Raw genomic sequence first — 19,061 nt, forward strand, 5'->3', positions numbered from 1 at the left:
ACCCTCATCTCCATGTCCCTTCTCAAACATGTCTAGTAGTAGACTGTCTCTCTTATTTTCTTATTCCACAAGCCTAAAATAATAAAAAATAGTATTTTAGGCTAATGGAATTATAGTTTACATTTTCATCAGATGATGATGATGATATTGATAATATTTGTCCTTTCTTCTTCAAGAAGACCCAGATGACAAGCAAGTAAATTGGATTTGAATGAGGGGGTGCTGTGTTAAGTCACCAGATTCACTTTCTCCTCCAGAGATATCTGGGTCTAGTGGTCAGATATGGATCAGGACGACTGAAGATGGTCCTGGATATTATTGATTGGGAAACTATTATCCAAACAGATTTATAATTAGGCTTAGGCTCCCCAGGTTTTTCCTTATGTTTCTGATATTCTAGGGGATGTGGTTTCCTCATAGACTTCTACCAGCCCCTATCATCCAGGTTGATTGCCCTCACTCTCTTGCCTCTTGCTAGGTCATCACCCTTGGTATTAAATTACAGCATCACTCCCTGCTACCTAGAGCCTTTCTTCCCTCAGATTTCTTTGGTGGCTGCTACCCATTCTCCTTGCTGTCTCTAGGGGTCAAGGGATATGGGGTTATCACCTATACCACAGAGATAGGACTAAAATCTCTAAGGGAGGGGGTTTTACCCCTTTTGGAACAATTGACCCAAAGCCAACTGTCTTCCAGACATTCTTCTTCACCCCCTCCCTTCTTGAATTGTTCATGGATTCCAGAATTCTTAGTTATTCTTGTGCTATTATAAAGAACAAGTCATTGTTCAAGGGGAATCCATAACTGCACTGCAACTAAACACTGATCATGAATCATCATCCTTTACATTATTAAAGAGAACAATTTCTAAACACTTAAGACTGGACTGAGAGAACCTCACAAAGGAGTTTTGAGGTTTGCTCCAAACCTTGCCTGGAAAAAGATTAAATGTAAGATAATGTAACACCGGGTGCCATTCCCCCAAATCAATGATAACTTCAAGGCCTTCCTTAATATCGATTTTCACAGCACTGAGATGATTGTTTTAAAGGGCCTCAGCAATTTAAAAAAAATTACTGCCATCAACATTCCAGCTGTTCTTTCTGTAATCATAGACTGGAATTGCAGCACTTTTCCCAAAAAAGGACATAATAAGTGGCCCAATCATACCTGATTTTACATCTTGCAGTAAGGACATCTTTCTTTCCTTATATGATATGGTTAGTACAAGCAAATGAGCTTAGAATTAAATGCGTCATTGTCAAAGGCATACCTTTCCTGGGGGAACCCCAACTCTGAATTTGAAAGACCAAAAAGTCCTGCTTACAGTATACATCACTTTACCTGGATATAATAAAATGCCTTCTTGAAATGTGGATAATATTTTAAGATTGGTAGCTCTTTTGACAACATGGCTGTCTAAATGTACTTGTTGAGTTGGTTGACAAAGCAGAGTCATAATAGCAAAATTTTAGAATAGGAAAGGACTTTTCATGACCTTGAAATAATCTTTTTTCTTCAATCTGGTCCAGTTTAGCTGGATACCAGAAAATCAGCTGTAAACAAATCTAACCACCATTTTACAAAAATGACCAAAAAAAGAATTCTAGAAAGGAGCATCCCTATCTATCTTGTAGCAACATCCTTCTGGAAACTCTAGATTGCAACCTTGGGGGTCATCCTTCACTCTTCACTTAATTGTCTCCTTTAGTCAATCAGCTAAAACAAGGTCTGCTGACCCTAGTCCGACAACATTTCTCATAATCATTCCTTTCTCTCCATTCACAGGTCACAATTCTAATTCAGGCCCTTTAGCACCTGAAAGATCATGGAATTATTTGCACTTGATGTTAAGGCAGCATGGTATAGTAAACAGAGGGCTGAAGTGAAAGTTAAGACACTAGGTTCCAATATGATGTCAAGCACTTATAGTTATATAATTTTGGGTAATTATAACCTTAATTAGCTTCAGTTTCCTCATTTGTAAGAGGTATAATAATACTCATTCTCCCAACTTTATAGGGTGATTATAAGAAAAAATAACCCTTTGCAAATCTTAAAACAGAAGAAAATTTCAGTTACCTTAAAAATAAGAGTTTTTACTTCATATCTCTATGGTAGTCATATATAACTTCTTTTTTTTAGGTTTTTTGCAAGGCAAATGGGGTTAAGTGGCTTGCCCAAGGCCACACAGCCAGGTAATTATTAAGTGTCTGAGGATGGATTTGAACTCAGGTACTCCTGACTCCAAGGCCGGTGCTTTATCCACTACACCACCTAGCAGCCCCCATAATATAACTTTCTTAAAGCAGAGAGAGACACCGAGCTGAATCCAACACATGTGCAATACCTCCCTGAAGTCATGATCTTCTTCGAGAATGAAGGACAAATAATATCAACAAAACCAATAAGCTAAATGACTACTTAAGTTTGTCCTTGTCCTAAGATTTGTTCATCAATAAATGTCCACATATGCATGGGACATGTTAAATTCTGAATTAAAGAGGTGGTGCAATAGATAGTGTATTTGACCTGGCATCAGGAAGCCCTAATTTTGAATCCAACCTCAGACACGTTACCAGAAATTTTGACTCTCTGCCTGCTTTAGTTTCCTCATCCAAAAAAATGGGTATATTTTACTGGACTTTTTGATTTTTGAGGATTAAATAAGATAATAAGGGTAAAGATCTTTAGCATACTACGTATTAAAACATTTATATAGCAAGTGTTATATAAATGTCAGAAATTATTACTTAAATGTAGACATAGCCTGTAGGATCTTATTGAAAAAATGTTTTTCACTGTAGTGAAGTTCAACATTTATTTATTTATAATTATTAATTTATTTTCCTACTACATGCAAAGATAATTTTCAATAATAATTTTTGTAAGGTTTTGAAAGTTTCACATTTCATTTTTCCTCTCTTCTTCCTTCCCTCTTTCTTCACCCTGAGAGAGAGCAGTCTAATATAGGTTATTAAATGTATAGCTCTGTTAAATGTATTTTCATATTAATCATATTGAGAGAGAAGAATCAGAACAAAAAGAAAAAAGGAAAAGGAAAAATAGAAAAATAAAACAAATTTAAAATAGCAAGCTGTGGTCTATATTCAGATTCTATGGTTTTTTCTTTGGTTATGGGTGGTGTTTTTCCATCACGAGTCCTTTAGAATTGACTTTGAGTATTGTACTGCTGAGATGAGCAAGTCCATCTCACAATGTTGCTGAAGTTCTACTTTGTTAACAATATTTAATTTAATAGGCAAGTTAAGTAAGTCTTGAAACTCCTGAACACTGAACAAATAAGTAGTACTTTCATGAATACATACTGGGAGTGATTTAATTAAGAGAACAGGTAAATGAATGTCTCTGAACTTCTTTTGTCAGAGCAAGCTAAGCATAGAAAATAACAAGATGTTTAGAAAAGCAATCTTAATAGAATTCTTACACCCAAAAGAGTATGGTTCTTGAAAATCATCACTTTGGGAAGTTGTGTACCAACAGAGTTGCACTTTTAAAATTCTCGGACCCCATGTTTGTCTTATTTACTTATGGATGTGTCCAATACCATTTGCTAATAAGAATATACTACTGGTCAGAGTTGAGGATAGATGAAATTAAAGAACTATTTGCTTGCTGTTAGCCTAAGAGTTAGAACTTCACAGTGTTCCTGATTTATAGTTTTTTTTTTTTCATTCTTTAGGTACATAAAATAGTACCCTCATCTAAAACACTCAAAAATAATTCTTTAGTTATTTCTGAACCCTTGTGACCCCATTTGGAATTTTTTTCACAAAGACACTAGAGTTAGCATTTCCTTCTCCAGCTAATTTTATAGAGGTGGAAATTGAGGCAAATAGAATTGTGACATATTCAGGGTCACACATCTAGTAACTATCTGAGGCTGGATTTGAACTCGGGTCCTCCTGACAATGGAACTTGTGTACAATCTAGCTGCCCCAAATATATGTTAGCTTGTGAATTTGGGTTTACCTTTCCACTACACAAATCGCAACCTCTTTATCCTGGCTAATCTATGTGACTCTTGTTTGTGTTCTTTTATGAATGTACCACAGAGGGTTTACTCAACCTGGGAAGGAACATCTTTCCGTTCTCTTGACATTACAAAATAGAAATGGGGCATGTGACATGTGGGTTATCTGTTATTTATCCCTCCTTCCTACCACATGACATCAACATTTTCCCTTATATATTTTTTCATTGACATTGTTTACTTTTATTCTCCTTTGTAACTCTTTGCAATCTGTTGTAGCCTGTTCCTCTTGAGATAATCCTCTATTTCAATCTTTGGGAAATAACCATTCTATTACTTGATGCAAATTGGAACCTTCCTATCATGACATGCTCAACTACTTTATTCCTCTTTAGCTTGTGGTCAAAGTTTTAAAACATATAAGAATCATGAGAATCTTAAGTCTATGAATCTATTTCATTGTCAGCATAATAATTTTCAATAGTTAGATTTCTGATTAATATTATTACTAAAAAATAGCTTGGGTTCAGAAGTGATAAAGACAAGGAGAGGGCACTAGATCACATTTGGGAAAGTGTGTAGTCAAGGATCCCAATCTACTTTTTGCCATGAAATCTATATTTTAATGCCATTATTCTATCCTATTGATACTATATAGCTGTGAATTATGCAATGCCATTATTTCAGAATAATTAAAATAGCAGACCAAAATGCACGAGAAAGCAGCACATTTCCAATAGAGAATAGATAATATTTATCTAGGCTGAATGTTTAAAAAAAGTAATTTGTGTATGTTTTCTCATCTGATCCTCACAATAACCCCTGTACAGTAAATGCCATTATTATCTCTACATCACAGATGAGAAAATTGAGGCTGGGAGAGGTAAATGATTTTCCTAGGGGGTCATAAAGCTAGTAAATAAATGGAGCAAGATTTAAATTCATGTCTTTTTGACTTCAAAATGTTTTATCCATCATGGAGTATAGCTGCTTATGATGATTCATGTGCAAGAAGTAACATCAAAGTCATCCTCAGGATCATATAGGATTGAACAGTAAGTAGCCCATTCACAAAGTATCTAGGTGCTGGACCTGGGATCATGAAGACCTGAGTTCAAATCTAGAACCAGATACTTAATACTTATGTGATCTTGGGCAAGTGACTTAACCTCTGTTTGCTTTTCAGTAAGATGGAGATAAAAATAGCATCTACTTCACAGTATTATTTTGAGAATCAAATGAGATAATAATTACAAAACTTAAGACTAGAAAAATGTTAGACACTTTACAGCTAATATTGATAAAGCACTTTAAAGTTGACTGAGTTTTTTTACATTTATTATTTCTTTAATCAAAGTTTACCATAAACTGATCCCTTCCTACCTTTCCAGTCTACCTTACTTCCATCCAAATACTTGTTGATTCAGTGACACTTGCCTTGTTGCTCCTCATACATTCTCTCCTCATTCTCTTATACTCTTTCAATTCTTCTAACTGATCATTTTCTTTGGCTGGCCCCTAGTGCCTGAAACACATTTTGTCTTTGTCTCTGCCTTCTGGTTAGTTTAACCTTTTTCATATCAAAGTTTTAGTCTCACTATTTGCAAGACGCCTTTCGCAAACCTTAAACTTACCATTTTCCCTCCAAGATTTTTTCCCAATTTAACCTATATATAAGTAGAATTTATACATATTTGTATGATATTGCCCCCTAATATTAGACTGTGAATTTTTTGAGAAAAAGGTTTATTTTTCGACTCTGTATTCTCAGCACTTGCTCAGTGCTGGCACAAAACAGATGCTTGCTAAATGTTAGTTGACTGACTGATCCTCAAAACAGTTGTACATTCTAGGATGCAATCATTATTTTCAATTCATAGATAAGGAAACTGAGGCAGAGAATAGTTAAGTGACTTGCTCAAGGTTATACTCAGTAAGTGACTGAGATAGGTTTTGAGCTCATATCTTCCTGAATTCAGCTTCAATATTTAATCAACTCTGGCACAAAGCAGTTAGATAAACAGTTCACATATTACACTAGGATTTCCTTACCAAAAGAACTAGAACAAATTCTGCTCATTGGTTATATTCCGTATGGAGGATTTATGAAAGGAAGGGTATGGAAAAGAATCTCATAATATGAGAAAGTGTGGGTGGTTCTCTCTCTCTTCAGTAGTTGGGAGAACTCTTGGACAAATGAGGTCATGACACATTCACTGCTTATGTGAAATGTAGCTATGAAAATCCAGGACTTAATTAAATCAGAAGAAAATAAGAGGAGTAAAGGGATGCTATTTTGGGAGAACAAAATTACAAAACTATTTGGGAAATGATTTAAAACTTCTGTAGAATTGTGGGATGTTTTGTAAGTTATAAATTTGGTTTTTATGAATACTTTGAGTATTATAGGATTTAGAGATAAAAAGGACCTTAGCTCTGTAAAGGTCCATTTAGTCCCAACTTCATTTATTAATGAGGAAAATGAGCATTGAGAAGTGAAATAGGAAGCATGGAGGTCCAGTCTTCGAAAAAATGCTTTATATTTTGCTAAAATTCCAGTGAAAAGTCTCAATGATCTGAAAGAAAATCAAGTGCTAAAAATAAAAATTGTTTTAATTGTAAATGCTGGGGGGGAGATAAACTTTGCTTTTTGAAGAGACACAGCTGATCATGATTCAACAACTCATTGAATATAACATGCTCAAAGTAACTGGGTAATAATGTTCATGAGATGATCCAGGTATTGTCGACTGAAATGACTATTCCATTTTCCACGGATCATGGGGTAAACCACATGATTAAGAACCAACAAACTAAATTAGAAGAGATGTCAGCTGGGTTGTCATTCAGAAGGAGATGTGTGTTTCTGAGCTATATTAAATTTAAGACATATTTGATTTTGGCACTTCTTAAGATACTCAAAGATTTAAAAGCGAGTGTTGTATTTTTGGGAAGATGAGGAAGCATGCTGAAAAAAAGGATAAGATTTTTGAGTAATTAATGATGGAAGAGTCATTTAAATTCTTTAAACCACAGTATTCCATCTATTAATGGGATACTAATTATCTACTTTCTCACAGTGCTGTAAAACTCAATGCTTGTAGAGTCTTTGCAAATCTTAAAGTTCTAGTTAACTGTAAGTTGCAATTTTAATAATTAGTAATATATGATAATATTTATTTTAATTAAGGTTCTAGTTAAATGTTAAGTTGCAATTTTATTACTCAGTAATAAAATTACATAGTAATATTTAATATCACCATTAATTATTAATATTTTTAATAATAAATAAGTTGTAATTTTATTATTTCAAAAATTATAATTAATTTCCCCTTTTTGATCATTTACCATTTTGTAGATCAATAGGACTTAGAGCTGGAAAGAATCAATCAGTTCAGCCACTTTTTTTTAAAAAATGAGAACTTAAATGTCTTTCCTGAGGTCACATGGTAGCAGAGTCTGGGTTTGAATCCAAGCTTCCATACACCCAAGTACAGCTCTCTATTTTTAAAATAAGTATTAATTTTGGTACTTTTGAAAAACCATATCCTGTAATCAGTGAAGAATTTTTCTTGCATGCAGGCATAATTCAATGGCTAGCCTACTTCACAGTGGTACTTATTACCTTTGGGACCAAGGACTGTAGAAAGGAAAATTCTTGATTTCTAAATACCCTTCTCACAGGCATTAGCATAGAGTAATTATGGATCTTTACATCAGAGCCTGCCCCTTTACTGGTCTGTCAGGAAAACAGCCAAACCCAAAAAAGCTTCCTTAGTAGACCCTGATGAGGGAAGTGGTTACTTAATGTTCCCTGAAGGTCCCAGGAGACAGTGCAAGGTGAAAATGAAAGAGGACATTCCAGTATTTATGAAGAAAAAGTCAGGAAGACTAGAGCTATTAGGAGTAAGTATGTAACCAGAGTCTTAGAGGACTTTTTACACTCTCTCCTAAACTTTAGATCTCTGAATTCATCTCAAGCAATCAACCTAACATCTTCCTCTATTGGATGGCTTGGTAGCTCTCTGCTTAGAAATAGTGATGAAGAGGAAAAATGTATAAAATTAAGGATCTTAAATTTAGCAAAAAAGTTCTCTAACAGACAATTTCATACCTAAAAATGTACTTTCATTATATCAATGATAAAGTAGAGTTGTGTCACTACTTGCTCTTTTTCTGTTAACAATATCACCATCCTTTCTGTTAAGTTTGAAAACTTGGTAGTTCTAATCCTTGATTCTCTTTCTGTCCAATTAGCTTTCAAGTCTTATAGATTCTATTCATACAATCTTCCTTACTTCTTTCTCCTCCTCTCACTCAATGTCTTTCCCAATTCAGGCCTCCTTCACTTCCCCCAAGGATTATTTTAATACTTTCCTAGTTGTTCTCCCCATCTTCAGGGTCTTCCTTTTCCAATTCATCCTCCACATGACTGCCAAATAAGCATTCCTAAAACAAAGTTAGGACCACATTTCTCCCGCTTCAAAAATATTTAATAGTTAACTATTACCACTAGGTGTAGGCACACATTTACTCAATATTTAAGACCTTCTATAATTTAGTTCTTATATGATCTTTTTAGTCTGATATCAATTATTCTCCTTTGTGCATATTCTCTTCTGGTCAAACTAGCTTTACAGGTTCATTATACCTCACATCTCTGTGTCCTTGCTTAGAGGGGATGACCTATGTCTAGAAAGCATTCCTTTCTAATCTTCATTTAATTATCTCAAAAGCCCAGCTTAGCTGTCATTTCCTAAATCAAGATTTTCCCCCAATCTCCAGTTATTAATACATTTCCAAATGATTTTATGACACTTTGCATGGACCTTTTATTTATTTAGTTGTTTCCAATCCCCATCCCAGTAGAATGTAAGCTTCTTGGGGACAAGAATTGTTCTTTGTCTTTTCAAACCCAACTTCCCCCCAGCCTGACACCTTTCAAAAAGTGAGGGCTAAGTAAATGTTTTTGACTTTGTTGAAATGACTCGGACTAATGCTATATCTACCAGGCTTAAGGCAATTGTACATAAACAGAATAAAACATTTATAACAGCCATTGCTTAATGTTTTCTTGTCAGATCCCTGGCAAAAGCTGACTTGAATAATGCTAAGGGGACAATATTGGTCCAGTTTCTCTGCCTGACTCCACTTTTAAGGCAATGGTGTGTATGGCAAGGCTTGGCTCTTCATTAGTGAGCAGAGAGGCAGAGCAGCCCCTGGCCGGGGGATCAGCTGCATGTCCTATTTTCCAACCACACTGGAGAGCAAATACAAACAAAATGAAAACAAGATCTGACTTCTCATGGAGGAAACAATTGCAGTAGGGCCCCATACAGAGCTAGAGCCCAGTGTTCACAGTCCCAAGACACTGACTGCAGGGACAAGTACAGACTTTAGCCTGCCAGTACAATTTATTTGAGGTTATTTAGAGATGTGCATTTCTGACTGTGTTTATAAATTCACATCCATCTTGTTCTCCACTGAGAGTTACCTGGAAGATTCCAAACATGAGAGTGGGGAAGAAAGTGACTTAGCTAAATATGAAATGATTCCCTGAATTATGAGATGTTGCTCCGTTGGTGATTGGAGTTCAAGCGAAAATTGAGCTCCAAAGATCTTCTTTTTTGATATTTACACATGCATAAACTGAGACAAAACTAAATGATCTATTCAAAGATTTGAAGATCACACAGCTATCTGAATACATAAAAAAAGTCAAGTGTTTTGACTAAAAGGAAATATCCATGGATTAGTGGTCAAATGATATGAGGAAATGGTCTTCACAAGAATGGTAAACTCTTTAGAAGTATATGGAAGACTCTTCCTATGATAAATAATAAGAGAAGTATGAACTACAATATATGATATATATGTAAATATATACATATATATGTGCATTCACATGCTGCAAAGTGGCAAAGAGGAAAGAATAAAAATATTCAATATCATAAGGACTGTGGCAAAGGTATGGAAAGAAATATTTATTAAGCACTTACTATGGTTCCAGACATGGGGCCAAATATACAAATATCTCATTTGATTTTCACAACAACCTTATGAAGTTGGTATTATGATTATCCCAATTTTACAGGAAACTAAGAAAGAAGGAGGCTAAGAGCCCAAGCTTTGACAGAAAGGATATATCTAAGGAAAGATTTAAAATCAGTTCTTCCTGATACTAGGTCAGAACTATTTTATTATTATTATTATTATTATTATTATTATTATTATTATTATTACTACTACTACTACTACCATCATCATCATCATTATTATCTACTTGTCAATTGTTCCTCATGTTAAAAGAATCTATAGTGCTGAACTGGCATAATATTGCAAAGCCATTTCTAGTACCGAATCACCTCAGTGACTAGATTAAGTTGGTCTTGCATCTAGGGTGATCAAGGTGTCAAAGATCAGCATTGCTTGTATTTATTACACCAATCTCTTCCTCCACTCTCTCTTCACATGCCTTCCTTTATGCAATGGATAATGTTTTTGATAAGTTTATATGTAAAGTATCTGAATATTGAAGCATTTTATGTTCATCAGTTATCTGTGATTTAGTGTTCAATAAACATTTTCTGTTGATTAGAATTGTAATAGAATGCATTTAAAAGAACTCTATATCTTTAATTTTTTTGTAAAATGAATCATCATTCCTTAATTTATATAGTTTGCAATTTTGAATTGTCTTATAATGAGCTTCTTTCTTTTTTCTTTCAAAAGATGAAGATTCCTTAGCATTACAACCACTTAGTTTTAAGGTCATGGGGGGAAATGTGAAGCAGGACAGCCAGCTAACACAAGAACGTCAGTGAGTTCTAAGATGAAATAGGAGCATTTCAATGCCACAATTCAGACTGAATTTTTTTTAGCTCCAAGTATTTGCTGTATTACTAAGTTGCTTTCAGTTTGAAGAACTTAGTAATGACTACTAAAGTATAATAGAAAATAATGGGTTTTGGAGATTTTTGAAAATGAGAAGTGACATAATACAATTTGTATTGATCACAAAATAATTTGCTATGAATCATGTGCTTCAATTGTAAATATTAAGGGAGACAATGTCTCATGATTATTTATGTATTATATATTTATTCATGATCACATGCAACATAGTGTATTTATTAGATTACCTATGTGTTTTGCTATATATTTATGTATTTAGCTTTCTATGCATGTGTTATAACCCTCTATTAGGTTACAAGCTACTAAAGGGCAAGAATTGCCTTATCTATGCTTTCTAGTTCTTCTGTTGCCTAGTACAGTGATTTGTATATAGTAGGTGATGCAAGGATTAAAATACTGGACATGGAGATAGGGACATTCATCTTCCTGAGTTCAAATCTGCCCTTAAGATACTTACTAATCATGTTATTATGGATAAATGACTTAGCTCTGTTTGCTTCAGTTGCCTCATCTATTACATAAGCTGGAGAAGGAAATGACATACCAATATCTTTGCCAAAATAATCCCAAATGAGGTCACAATTGAAGAGTAAGACAACTGAAATAATTGAACAATAAACATTTAATAAATGTTTATAGTAGGCACTTTATACAAGAAGTTCAAGGATATTAAAATATTAACTGCATCATGTAATAGTGGTAGAAAGAAAGAACTGAAAGCCTATTTGGTCCATGAGGTTTCTGAAAAAGATTCTTGCATCAAACTTGAGGAGTCATTTAATCTTGGGCTTAGTGATTCTAAATAAAAGAACATCCCTATCTCCTGAAAGATACCATTCTCCTTCCAAATATCTGTAATCATTTGGAAGTTTTCCTTTCATTAAACCTAAGTTTGCTTCTTTGCAACTATCAGTTTTATCCTTTGGGGGGGGGCAAAGAAGAATAACTCTAATTTTTCTTTTATATGAATTCTGCTTCTACCTGTTTACCGATACTTGAAGGGGACAGTTAAATGCTTGAAGACAGCTATCAGATTTCAGTTAAGTTTTCTTTTTCACAGCTTAACTTCCCTAGTTCTTTCAACTCTTCTCATATGACATGAATTTGAAATCCTTCATTCTCTTGGTTTCTTTCTTGTGGATACTTCCCAGATGATACCTTCCTTAAAGTAATTACCAGAAGTAAACCTAATACTCTAGATCTAGCCTCTTACAATACAAATGTTTTTCTTTTTTTTAATTTATTTAAGACAATGGGGTTAAGTGACTTGCCCAAGGTCACACAGCTAGGCAATTACTAAGTGTCTAAGGCTGGATTTGAACTCAGGTACTCCTGACTCCAGGGCTGGTACTCTATCCACTGCACCACCTAGTTGCCCCCTACTACAAATTTTTGATAGAGCAAAAGATTTCATCAGAATTTTTTGGTTTCTATATTTTACTATTAATGCATATTAATTTTATAGTCAATTAACACCCCCTCCCAATCTTTATCAGATACTACTATTTAGTCCTGTTTTCCTTATTTTTTTCCTTTGGTTTCTTGATTGTTTGAATCCAGGTGGAAAATTTTACATTCATCCCTATTATATTTCACTTTAATATTTATGCTTTAAAGGATCTTTAAAAGTCATGGGATCATAGTATTTGAATCATATGGATCATTTAGAGGTCATCCAGGCCAATCTCCCCTTTTATAGATGAGGAAACTGAGTTCAGAAAGGCTGAGTTGTCCAAGGACATTCAAATAATAAATGGTCAAGGAAAGACTAGGACCAACATCTTCTAACACATACCAAAAACCCCCCTCAAAACAACTTTACTTTTTTTTTCACCTCTATCATTTTGAGTACTGATTCTGTCATTCAAAGACAGAAATCCTTTCCTTTGTTATAATTTTTGAATTTGATAACGAATGTCTTTATCCAAGTTGTTAAAAATAATAGAGGCCAAGCTTTAGAATGCTGAGGCAATGTACTTGCTCAACATTCTCCATTAAAATACCTTGTTAAAATTCAAGTTAAACATACCTAAAGCAATCTCTTAACATATCTGAGTATCCTTTCATAAAAATATGAAATTTGGCTGACACAACCTGTTCTGGTGCTTGATAATTGGCATTCACTTTTCTCTCGATAGTCACTATCATTTTAATGATATTTTCCAGAATTTTGCTGGATCTGAATTCAAGTTCATTGACTTATGATCTGGCCTTTAACTAAGAGTCCTGGTGACTAGGAAATTAAAGTGACAACAGGTTTAGAGCTTAAGGAGGGGATCTAGAGAAGGAATATACTTATGTATAGTAAGAGCTATTTGTTATAGGAGTGAAAGAGGTTCAAGAATCTCCTCATGTTTTAAAATGGGAGACCTGGGATAGGGTGGAGAAATTAACAGTAAATTTAGTCCTGAATGCATTGAGGGAAGAAAGAAAGTGCCCTGAAGATCCATAGATAATAGCATGAAAGAGCTAAGCAGGATGGATGATTGTACTATGGTTCAGCAACCTTCTTGTCTCACTTAAGTTCATTTCTTCTCCTCAGTTTTGCACATTCTTTTTAGTTCTACACTTCCATTTTTCCTTTAGTGCTATATTTCCTTTATTACCTCAGGCTTGGACTTGCTTATACATCTGGAATTGATACAATAAAACTCAATACAATACAACTCACAATGGTATCATATCCTGACTTGAATTGTAATCGATTGTGTAGGATTGGGAATCAGTTGCTAAGGGAGATTAGAATTTCTTAACTTGGAAATCTTAAAACTCAGAAAAATTCCATTTCTGAATGGGTAGTTTAAATTCAATAGTCCAAAATTTTTGAAACATCACTAGGTCCAATCCAGGAAAAATTTCTAATCTGAAAGAACCTCTCAGGATTTTGCTTTGAGGAAGGAGCTTGCTAGAATCTGGGATCTTCTAACTGGGTTTTTCCATTTTCTTGTGGTAATAGTATCAGACACCATTATACCATCCCAAGGATGGACCATCTGTTTTCCAAGGGGTAGCCTATTTAATTTCATAAAGACCCATTAAATTTTAAGAACATCTAGTAAGTTGTAGGGAGGTAATAATCAGATTTAGTAAGGGGAGAACCCTCATCAATAAGATCATACATTTTTTGTAGATTTAAAGAAAAGAGAGCTAGGTATTGTACCTGGAATCTTATAGGCACAAAGAACACTCAGACAGATAATATAAAGGCTATCTATAAAGTACAAGAACATTTACAATCATTTATGAAACTGGTTAACCCTTCTTTATTACCCACATTTAGTACAATGGGGCCATGAAAATACGGTGGAACTATGAATATCAGATGAGTAAATGATACATTAAACTGATAGATAATGTTTTAACTACTGGTAAGAGGCAGCATAGCATAGTGGATAGAACAATGTCTTCTGAGTCAGGAAGTCCTGAACTCAAGACTCCTTTCTGACATACACTTCCCTGAGCAAGATACTTAATTACTCAATGTTCCATGCAGCTCACTCAGACTACAAGTTGCAGGTCAGGTGCCAACCCATATTGGAAGAGAGATCTTCCTCATCTGGGACTTTCTTATTCCAATGAAACCCTAGATCTTATCCCTAACTCTATCCTACAATTGCCAAAGAACTTTCTTCTCAGTCATCCTTTGAGACAAACACAGCAAATATTATTAGCTACATTTTTTTGCTGACCTCCCCTTTCCCTATTGATCTGGGTCGACCTGATATGAATCCCCAGGTCAGGTGATTGGACAGGATTTCAGAAGGCTATCCTGGAACAGGGGTGTCAAGGTCACAAGACCCTGAAAGGGAGGAAACTTGACTGGTTAAGAAAGGGGTGGCAGGTATACCATCAGAGGAAAGAAATGGTTCCTCCTCATATCCTCATATTGAGGTGTAGTGGTTATCTTCCTCCTCCTATTCTACTTGTGGTTTTCTTTATAGCATGAAAACTCTATCTCCTTTTCTTTTTTGAACATTTAGACAATTTATCTGATATAATTTACCTCTCATTGACCTTTCAGATAGAACTGACAGGAATTCAGAAATCACATGTTCTAAAGTTGTTTTTTGTTCTGCTTTTAATACCTGTGAGTGAAGTTTATTGGGGTCAAGTTGCTTGAACTTGTTAGCAAGGATGGCTAACTCATCAAAAAGACAGAAGAGGTCATTGGAGACCATCTCATTTGCTTATCTCTCTCAGCAGTGTCCTTTTAAACCAGCAGCGTCAATTTCTTTTTTGTTGTTGTTGTTTTTAGGTGTTTTCTTTTTGCAAGGTAAATGGAGTTAAGTGGCTTGCCCAAGTCCACACAGTGAGGCAATTATTAAGTGTCTGAGGTCAGGTTTGAACTCAGGTCCTCCTGACTCCAGGGTCGGTGCTCTATCCACTGTGCCACCTAGCCGCCCCTAGTGGTGTCAATTTCAAAAAGGAAAAGAGGCCACTAAAATCTGTAAATAATTAGCTAAGTGACAAAGTGCATTGGGTGTTGAGCCTAAAATGGGTTCAAATCTGACTTCAGACACTTAATAGCTATATGACCCAGGGAAAGTCAATTCCTCATCTGTAAAATGAGCTAGACAAAAGAACCACAAACCGTTCCAGTATCTTTGTCAAGATTAAACCCAAATAGGGTCTAGGAGAGTTGGATGCAGCTGAAACAACTGAACAACAAATCTGTATGGAAAGAACCCTGTAGGCTACATATTGACTTAGTTATAACATGCAATATTATCTGTATTTCTTGTATTTTTATTTGTTATTTTTATTTATTTTGTTAAATATTTCCAATTACATTTCAATCTGGCTTGACTCATTCAGTTCCTCTGCCTTAAATGATTCAAGATACATGGCCAACTGAATATTCAGTCTCATGAGCATCATAGTCAATTGTATAGAGCCTAAGTCTAACATAAAACTCATTTCATATTCTAATTCTCCCATCAAATTCAGGTGGTGGGACTCCCACCTTGAACAAATAAAATAAAATATTTAATAATTTAGGACTTAATTAAACCTTATAAGTTGAAATTATAAAGTACATTCTGAAAATACAAAACAGACATTTTTAGATTATTACCAAAAGTTGGTTGAATATGATAGCGTTAAATAATGATATGGTCTAGTCTGACCAGTGACTCATTCAAGTGTCACTAATGTATAGATATAAAAAATGACCAGGAAACATATTGTGTGGACTGATTAGATTAATCAGAGGCAGGCAGGAAAATACTAACAGGAAAGTATAATAAAAAAAAACCCAACTTGTTTTATTATTCTCCTGTTTAGGAGTCTCAATTTACTTAGGGAAGGGCAAAAAAAGTCTTTTCCAATAACCTATGATGATGCTAAAATTTATTTAAAATCCTGTTTACACATCAAACAATAAATAATCAAATCAACATTTATTGAGTGCCTGGTAAATGCTAGGTACTTTGTTAAGCACTGGGGATACCCCCCCAAAAAAGAAAAGAAAAAATAGAAGAGACAGAAGACAGTCCCCCCTGAGTTCGTAATCTAATGTACTGTGACAATTACTTCCTGATTTACTTAATTTCTTTTGATGAAGTTTTTCAGTTTCTCAAGACTATGTTCATATTAGGACCATTTTTCCAAGCTTATGAAACTTAAGGTATAGTTTCAGTATACCGCATAATTGTATAATTTCTCTTTTTTTCTTTTAAAACCAAGTACTCTATTACTAAAAATGAAGAGAGAAAATGATTTTAAATTGTTATATATGTTGTGCTCAGAGAATCAATGTAGGAAACGTCCAGGAAAAAGTAGACTGATTATTTTTAACAAATAGGGTCATTATTATTTCCTTTTCAAGTCTGTGGGGAAAGGTGACACCTAAGAGGCCAAAATTAGATGAGAAAGTCAATATTCTTCAGTGTAGGCCTACTGTGATATCTCATCTTGCCATGAGGTCATCTGAGTTCTCAAAGGGCTATGTCAACAGAAGATAAAATCTGGCAACTCCTTGCAAGTTGAAAAGATTTTTGCTGAAGGAATTTGGGTATATTGTCTGAAGACCAGCCTAGACATATCCAGATTCATCATTTTTATTATTGTTGAGTAATTTTTCAAGCAAGTCTGACCCTTTGTGACTCCCTTTGGGGGGATAAAAAGAGAAAAAAAGAGGCACACTCTGCTGTCAATTAATTCACTCTCTAACTTAAGAAGAATACACATGAAAAAGAATTCAGTTGAATATCAGATAGAAAGGACCCCAAGGTACCACATTAAGGCAGATAGCAAAGAGATGCCCAGGGATTTGGTAAGCCAGAAGACCTTAAGACATAGTATCATGGGGGCGGCTAGGTGGCATAGTGGATAAAGCGCTGGCTTTGGAGTCAGGACTACCTGGGTTCAAATCTGGTCTCAGACACTTAATAATTACCTAGCTGTGTGGCCTTGGGCAAGCCACTTAACCCCATTTGCCTTGCAAAAAAAAAAGCCTAAAAAAAAAGACATAGTATCATGACTGAAGGTCAGGTCTAGTGATATTCTCTTTCACTGGAAAGTTTTCAGATAGTATTCAGTATTCAGTTGGTCAATCATCTAGCATTTTTTATATGCCGTGTGTGTGTGTGTGTGTGTGTGTGTGTGTGTGTGTGTGTGTATTGTGTGAAGTCTGGAGATACAAAGAAAGGTAAGAAATTGTCCTTGCTATCAAGGACCTCATTGTGCTTTAAAAAAAAAGTCATGTGACTTCCTCCTGGGCTAGGTCTGAGCATCCTGCATAAGGGAAGTGGAATAGGAAAAGCTAGGGGAAAGGATGCCTAACTGTGGGTGACTGGACCACTTGGGTTTGGGTACCTGGAGGTTCTAGGAGAGGAATGAAGGCAAAGAAAGGTGGTGGCTTTGCTGCTGGTCTTTCTTTGGCCTGACTCCCCCATTGGGGTTTGGGGGACTGACTGCCAAGTGATAGATTTTGTTTTTAATTGGAGTAGCTCATTAAATCATTTGATAAAACCTTTTTAGAAGTATTGATGAAAAATGGAATATACCAAATTTCCACTAACACTCCACAAGGAGGCAAAATAAATCTAAGTTGAGTTATAATAGATACTTTCCAAATAAAATGACAACAAAATACATTTGAGAAATAGAAAAAAAAAAGATAAATTTAAATTAAGGCTCCTTTGGCCTTGATTGAATTCTTATGTAGCAAAAGGGAATGACAATGTTTCAAAAGACTTGGGTATATCAAGAAATAAATGTAGAAGATACCATCTCTAAGAACATTTGATAAAGATTCTTTTTTTTTTTTTAGGATTTTGCAAAGCAAATGGGGATAAGTAGCTTGCCCAAGTCCACACAGCTAGGTAATTATTAAGCTAGGTAATTATTAAATGTCTGAGACAGGATTTGAACCCAGGTACTCCTCACTCCAGGGCCAGTGCTTTATCCACTATGCCACCTAGCTGCCCCGAAAGATTCTAAGTATAACTTTTATTTACTGTTTTAAAGCTATCCTGTTTTGGGTTTTTGGAGAATTACTGTAAGAAGCTCTTTGTTTCAAACATATATATTTGATTCCTATATTATATAAATCCCGTCATTTTGAATAATCAGGAGAGCTTAATGAAAGGGATGTTATCAAAGATATGCAAATTTCAGTTATGCAAACTTTTTTTTTCCATTTAGGTTTGACTAGATTTATCAACATAAATAAGGCAATCTTTCCCACTACCTGTTTTTCATATGTAAAGTAAGCTGTGTTTGCATGGCTACAAATACAGGGTTTAAGAAGTGATCTTTGTGAAAAACAAAGGAAAAGGAAATAGGGTCAAAATGCTACCATATTCCATGAGATTTAGATCCTATGAATTAGAATAGGAGAACAACTGGATTGTTTTGGAAAATTATGAAGTTCTTTTAGATGAAAATTTTGGTCTATCTTTTTTTTTCCAAGGCAATGGAGTTAAGTGGCTTGCCCAGGGCCATACAGCTAGGTAATTATTAAGTGTCTGAGACTGGATTTGAACCCAGGTACTCCTGACTCCAGGGCCAGTGCTTTATCCACTATGCCACCTAGCTGCCCCAATGGTCTATCTTTTTAATACCAATATTTTTCCAACAATCAATCAATACAAATATTAAGAACCCACTATATGGGAGGTACTGTTAGGAACTAGGGTTCTAAAAAGAA

The 19,061-nt window shown here is 34.9% G+C and overlaps 1 protein-coding gene and 1 long non-coding RNA gene across 2 annotated transcripts in view; one reads left to right on the forward strand and one right to left on the reverse strand.

Annotated features, from left to right (window-relative positions):
• The window catches only part of LOC141503179 (potassium voltage-gated channel subfamily B member 2), a 496,486-nt gene that overhangs the window by 285,869 nt on the left and 191,556 nt on the right, over positions 1–19,061 (reverse strand). The gene's annotated exons all lie outside the window — the stretch shown is intronic.
• LOC141503180 (uncharacterized) overlaps positions 1–19,061 on the forward strand; it is a 122,989-nt gene that overhangs the window by 52,559 nt on the left and 51,369 nt on the right. The gene's annotated exons all lie outside the window — the stretch shown is intronic.

Source organism: Macrotis lagotis, chromosome X, assembly GCF_037893015.1.
Source record: "Macrotis lagotis isolate mMagLag1 chromosome X, bilby.v1.9.chrom.fasta, whole genome shotgun sequence".
Taxonomy (NCBI): domain Eukaryota; kingdom Metazoa; phylum Chordata; class Mammalia; order Peramelemorphia; family Peramelidae; genus Macrotis; species Macrotis lagotis.